This window comes from Sander vitreus, chromosome 1, assembly GCF_031162955.1.
Source record: "Sander vitreus isolate 19-12246 chromosome 1, sanVit1, whole genome shotgun sequence".
NCBI classification, from domain to species: domain Eukaryota; kingdom Metazoa; phylum Chordata; class Actinopteri; order Perciformes; family Percidae; genus Sander; species Sander vitreus.
Genome location: NC_135855.1, coordinates 40,170,568 through 40,178,067, shown reverse-complemented (window position 1 = coordinate 40,178,067; position 7,500 = coordinate 40,170,568).

The window sequence follows — 7,500 nt, the reverse complement described above, 5'->3', positions numbered from 1 at the left end:
ATGCTTCAAACGCGCTTGCGTGTCGCTTGAAACATAGGCGTCGGTCGGTGCACGCTCTAACCTGTTACCATGGGAGCTGAAATAAAAACGGACACGCCACGCAGCTGACACGCTCACGCCACGCAGCTGACACGCTCACGCCACGCAGCTGACACGCTCACGCCACGCAGCCAGCGTGCAGGAGGCCTTACAGCGCCGCAGTCGAGCTGCTGCTCTGCCCGGTGCGTTCCGTACAGACGCTAACGGGTGATTTCTGTGTCGGTATCTGACGCTGACCGAGCGTCAGTTATTTGACCAGTTGGGAGCGACAGCGGCTTGGTCCAGTACACGCTTGTGCGTGGGAAAGCGAGAGATTGTATCACACACGGTGAAGGCAGTTTGCACCAGAAACAGTCAACACTGCTGCACAGGAGCAACTACAGAATGTCAATGTTTTGGAAATGGCATCAAAAACAGGGTTAGAACTTGAACTTTGATACATATTCTAATGACTTTTCCTGAAGCGGTGACAGATGGAAGCATCAATGACGTCTCGCATCTCATATCTTTTTGAAGCCATTAATCCACCGGTGCACGTAGGGGTTTTAAACCTCACACCCACCTCACAGACGCTGCTTTTCATCGTACATCTGAGAGCAAACAGTGTGTGTGTCTGTGTGTCTGTGTGTGTGTGTGTGTGTGTGTGTGTGTGTGTGTGTGTGTGTGTGTGTGTGTGTGTGTGTGTGTGTGTGTGTGTGTGTGTGTGTGTGTCTGTGTATGTAGCCACTGCCACCAACAGGTATGTTTGTTGGCGTGTGTGTGTGTGTGTGTGTGTGTGTGTGTGTGTGTGTGTGTGTGTGTGTGTGTGTGTGTGTGTGTGTCAGTGTAACCACTGCCACCAACAGGTATGTTTGTTGACGCGTGTGTGTGTGTGTGTGTGTGTGTGTGTCTGTGTGTGTAGCCACTGCCACCAACAGGTGTGTTTGTTGACGCACGCGTGTGTGTGTGTGTGTGTGTGTGTGTGTGTGTGTGCGTGTCTGTGTATGTAGCCACTGCCACCAACAGGTATGTTTGTTGACGTACGCGTGTGTGTGTGTGTGTGTGTGTGTGTGTGTGTGTATGTGTGTGTGTGTGTGCAGCCACTGCCACCAACAGGTGTGTTTGTTGACGTGTGTGTGTGTGTGTGTCTGTGTGTGTGTGTGTGTGTGTGTGTGTGTGTCAGTGCGTGTGTGTGCGTGTGTCAGCATGTGTGTGTGCGTCTGTGTGTGTGTGTGTGTGTGTGTGTGTGTGTGTGTGTGTGTGTGTGTGTGTGTGTGTGAGCCACCGCACCAACAGGTATGTTTGTTGACGCACGCGTACGTGTGTGTGTGTGTGTGTGTGTATGTGTGTGTGTGTGTGCAGCCACTGCCACCAACAGGTGTGTTTGTTGGCCGTTGCAGCGTGTGTGTGTGTGTGTGTGTGTGTGTGTGTGTGTGTGTGTGTGTGTGTATGTGTGTGTGTGTGTGCAGCCACTGCCACCAACAGGTGTGTTTGTTGATGCTTGTTTGTGAAGCTTTCTGTGTGTGCGGGGCTTCAGAGACGTTCGGGGGGGGGGGGCACTGTCAGACCTTCCTCTCCTGCCAAGCTTTCCCCTAACTCTACTTTTTATGTTAACAGTATAACAGCTCATATAATCTGATGAGAGACGAGCCACTGATATGAAAACTGTTAACGGTAAAATGCCGCGTCATCGCCTTTTTAAGAGCAGACTTTGTGACTGCTCTTAAAACTTAAAACGAAAAAAAGAACACTAGTAGATAAATGTAGGTAAATATGTTTCAGGTATTAACTTTAAAGGTTTAAAGAACACGGAAAACAAGAAATGTCACAATTATCATAAAACACCATATTTTTTGTTGTACTGCTCATTGCTGCAGCTCCTCTTTTCACCCTGTGTGTTGACTCTCTGTTTTAGCTACAGAGTGAGACCTCTCACTGCTGGAACATCTTTGTTGGCAGTCGCACATGCTCAGTACCTAGGTAAGGACTACTAGCCAGTCAGAAGCAGAGTATGAGGCCGTGTCCTGACAGTACCTAGGTAAGGACTACTAGCCAGTCAGAAGCAGAGTATGAGGGCGTGCCCTGACAGTACCTAGGTAAGGACTACTAGCCAGTCAGAAGCAGAGTATGAGGGCGTGTCCTGACAGTACCTAGGTAAGGACTACTAGCCAGTCAGAAGCAGAGTATGAGGGCGTGTCCTGACAGTACCTAGGTAAGGACTACTAGCCAGTCAGAAGCAGAGTATGAGGGCGTGCCATGCTAGCAGCTAGGCGAGCATTATAACGTGTGTTACAAAGTGACCACGTTTGTACTGAGATCTGATGTACTACTGTTTATCAGACACTGTTTCTATGGTCCCATGTACCACCTTTACTGTAATGTACTACTGTTTATCAGACACTGTTACTATGGTCCCATGTACCACCTTTACTGTAATGTACTACTGTTTATCAGACACTGTTTCTATGGTCCCATGTACTACCTTTACTGTAATGTACTACTGTTTACCAGACACTGTTACTATGGTCCCATGTACCACCTTTACTGTAATGTACTACTGTTTACCAGACACTGTTTCTATGGTCCCATGTACTACTACTGTAATGTACTACTGTTTACCAGACATTCTGCCAACTCGTTACTGTTGATTGAGATATAGAATTTATATATGCTTTATATATAAAGTACTGTATATATATATATATATATATATATATATATATATATATATATATATATATATATATATATATATATATATATATATATTAGGGCTGTCAAACGATTACATTTTCTTAATCGCGATTAATCGTTGAATTTCTATAGTTAATCACGATTAATAGCATTATTTTGCATTTCAGAACAGTTTAAGTCCATATTAACAATGGAAGCCGTTCTTACCAGAGGATCTTTTTTGGGAATCAAATGAATGCAACGAAAGTGACTTTATGAACTTGATTTTAAGGTTTGTATTTGTTTATTATATATTTAATCTAGTCACACTTTTGAATTTAACAATAACTTCAAATGCACCACGAGGCTGTAGTTTACCAGTTTCATTGAACGCACCGTCTGTGTTGTTTCTCCGACGGCAGCTGCAGATTGTTACATCCCGGTGTTGAATCCTCTACAGTAAAACACAGTCACACTTTACACCGTTTAGCGTTAGCTGTCAGCATTTTAACCGTGTTTAATCCAGCTACTAGCTAGCGGTAGGCTAACGTTAGCTGCTGTTGAGTATAGTGTTAACTAGCTAGCGGTAGGCTAACGTTAGCTGCTGTCGAGTATAGTGTTAACTAGCTAGCGGTAGGCTACCGTTAGCTGCTGTCTAATATAGTGTTAACTAGCTAGCGGTAGGCTAACGTTAGCTGCTGTTGAGTATAGTGTTAACTAGCTAGCGGTAGGCTAACGTTAGCTGCTGTCGAGTATAGTGTTAACTAGCTAGCGGTAGGCTAACGTTAGCTGCTGTCGAGTATAGTGTTAACTAGCTAGCGGTAGGCTAACGTTAGCTGCTGTCGAGTATAGTGTTAACTAGCTAGCGGTAGGCTAACGTTAGCTGCATGTCTAATATAGTGTTAACTAGCTAGCGGTAGGCTAACGTTAGCTGCTGTTGAGTATAGTGTTAACTAGCTAGCGGTAGGCTAACGTTAGCTGCTGTCGAGTATAGTGTTAACTAGCTAGCGGTAGGCTAACGTTAGCTGCTGTCGAGTATAGTGTTAACTAGCTAGCGGTAGGCTAACGTTAGCTGCTGTCGAGTATAGTGTTAACTAGCTAGCGGTAGGCTAACGTTAGCTGCTGTCGAGTATAGTGTTAACTAGCTAGCGGTAGGCTAACGTTAGCTGCTGTCGAGTATAGTGTTAACTAGCTAGCGGTAGGCTACCGTTAGCTGCTGTCTAATATAGTGTTAACTAGCTAGCGGTAGGCTAACGTTAGCTGCTGTCGAGTATAGTGTTAACTAGCTAGCGGTAGGCTAATGTTAGCTGCTGTCGAGTATAGTGTTAACTAGCTAGCGGTAGGCTAACGTTAGCTGCTGTCGAGTATAGTGTTAACTAGCTAGCGGTAGGCTAACGTTAGCTGCTGTCGCGTATAGTGTTAACTAGCTAGCGGTAGGCTACCGTTAGCTGCTGTCGAGTATAGTGTTAACTAGCTAGCAGTAGGCTAACATTAGCTGCTGTCGAGTATAGTGTCAACAAGCGTCACATGCAGCGGTGTTTCTGTTTCCTGTAACGTGTGTTTCAGAGCAGCAGAGAGAAGAGCAGACATATCAGTGGCAGCGGAATGAGGCACTGAAATTAGCGTTGCTATTCCTGCAGCAGCAGGATGTGTTAGGAGGAAGTACGGCAAAATAGTAGCCTGTTAGGCACGACGCAAAGCCGAGTGAAGTGAAAATAAATTAATAAATGGTGGCATGTTAATGCTGACAGCCCTAATATATATATATATATATATATATATATATATATATATATATATATATATATATATATATATATATATATACACTGCTGAGTGGCCAGCAGACAGTGGTTGTACTGGGCAGCTTCCAGGTATGGATGTGGAACTGTGTGAATATGACAGGTCGTTGTTGCAAATAAATAAATATATTTATTGTACTTCGCGGAGGGCATTAACCCGGCAGGTTGCCCGCTGACTGAGCACAGCGTCATCAAATAGTAGATCAATACGCCGCTTGTATTTTTTATCTATCACAGAAATTTCAAACATGAGGTCCATTGTAAAAATAAACCTCGTTTAAAAAAGTTTCTAAAATGTGTCGGAGGGTCAGATACATAGTTTCACCAGCGAGATACAAGTAGGTTATTGAACTAACGTTAGTGATCAGATGAAGCCTTGTGTGTTTGCTATAGAAACTATAATAAACTAGAATTAACGTTAGCTACAGTTAGGCTAACGTTAGTCGCCGTAGTTCTAAACATTACAGTGTTTTAAAAATGGATAAATTCATTGTCAATATTAATATATTTGGAGGAGGGAAGACATTTGAGGACTGGTTAAAGAGCGACGAGGACGATGGAATGACAACAGAGAAAGACGAGGCCCAGGGTCCCCGTTAACGAGATCTGACAGATGAGGAGCTGCGTACAATTGAAGACGGGGCCCTTGAATCAAACACGAAAAAGGAAACTGCCTTTGCTATCGAGGTTTTCACCGAGTGGAAGAGCCACCAGAAGGATAGACTGACAGTGTGCTTGTTGTGTGGTTGTATATGTATATATATATATATATATATATATATATATATATATATATATATATATATATATATATATATATATATATATATACCCGTACCACATTGGTCTGTAGTATTCTCTCTACTACTGCAGTACTTCTACGGGGATATATTTATATGTAGTACCATAATGAAACATGTATCACCTATTTTGTACTACAATATTTAATGATTGTACGAACGATGCCCCAGTGAAACTACGGGTAGCTTGAGTGTGGGTGATAGTAGTAGTAACCTTATTTTAATAGGTAACAAATCTGTTTACAAGCTGGATCAATTGTCCAGAGTGAGATGCATTATGGGAACATTAATGTGTGTGTGTGTGTGTGTGTGTGTGTGTGTGTGTGCTTGTTTTACTATATTCGTGGGGTCCAAAAACTGGGGAGTCCAGTATACTTGTGGGCTTTGCACAGCCTTGTGGGGCCCAAAATGCTGGACCCCACAAGGTTAAAGGTCTGTTTGAGGGTTAAGACCTGGTTTTAGGATTAGGGTTAGAATGAGGTTCTGGTTAGGGTGAGGGTAAGGGTTAAGGTTAGGCATTTAGTGGTGATGGTTAAGGTTAGGGTAAGGGGGTTAAGACCTGGTTTTAGGATTAGGGTTAGAATGAGGTTCTGGTTAGGGTGAGGGTAAGGGTTAAGGTTAGGCATTTAGTCGTGATGGTTAAGGTTAGGGTAAGGGGCTAGGGAATGCATTATGTCAATGACGGGTCCCCACAAAGATAGTGAAACAAAGGTGTGTCTGTGTGAGTGTGTGTGTGTGTGAGCGTGCGTGCGTGTGTGAGTGTTTGTGTGCGTGTGTGTGTGTGTGTGTGTGTTTGTCTTAATCAGTATCGGTTTCAGCATGTGTTAATGCGTGTGTTAATGATCTGTAATTGTCAGTGTCTGATCTCATTTTAATGAGATATGAAATAATGTACACACACACACACACACACACACACACACACACACACACACACACAGCAGGAGGCCGGGAGCACAATGAGCTGTAATGGATCCAACACGCCTCCTCTGACAGACAAGAGGAGGATTAAACCATCTGAGGGAGGGCTGGACAGAGAACAGAAAGGGGCCGAAGCCATAAAACAACAACGAATATTCATGAGCTAACGTTTTCTTTACAGGTTCCACGTACGAGACGGCATATACATCAAACCACAGAGATCAAACCACAGGGATCAAATATACGTTTGAAGGCTGGAGACGTTACGTGTTTGACAATAACAAACGTTTACACAACAGGAGCGTGGAACGTGTTCATTAGCGCAGCGACTGTGCCTGAAAAACAACCATTTATTCTGCACTATAAAGACATCAAGCAGTGTTCAGATCTCAAATGTCACAACTCAGGCTTACGTTTTGTTACGGTGGGGAGGCAAAGTCACATTCAGTCATTCTTTTTTTCTCGCAGAAAATAATGGAACTGGGTTTTTTTATGTATTGTTAATTGTCTTTTTATGAAAAAAAGAAAAATCAAGTTTCCAGACGACTCTAAAGGCAGAATACGGTAAATAAAACTGTTGCTGCTACTATCATTAGAAAACTGTGTGTGTGTGTGTGTGTGTGTTAAGTTCCCTGTTATAGACTAACAGTATTATAACAATATTAAAAATAACCAGGTTATTCCCATTAATTCCCATTAATTCCCAATTATTCCCATTAATTCCCATTTATTCCCATTAATTCCCATTAATTCCCATTAATTCCCATTTATTCCCGTTAATTCCCATTTATTCCCATTTATTCCCATTTATTCCCATTAATTCCCATTTATTCCCGTTAATTCCCATTCATTCCCGTTAATTCCCATTCATTCCCAATTAATTCCCGTTAATTCCCATTTATTCCCGTTAATTCCCATTTATTCCAATTAATTCCTATTAATTCCCATTTATTCCAATTAATTCCTATTAATTCCCATTTATTCTCATTAATTCCCATTTAGTCCCATTAATTACCATTTATTCCCATTAATTCCCATTTATTCCCGTTAATTCCCATTAATTCCCATTTATTCCCATTAATTCCCATTTATTCCCATTAATTCCCATTTATTCCTAATAATTCCCATTTATTCCCATTAATTGCCATTTATTCCCATTCATTCCCATTAATTCCCTATAATTCCCATTAATTCCCATTAATTCCCATTTATTCCCGTTAATTCCCATTTATTCCCATTAATTCCTGTTAATTCCCATTTATTCCCATTAATTCCCATTTATTCCC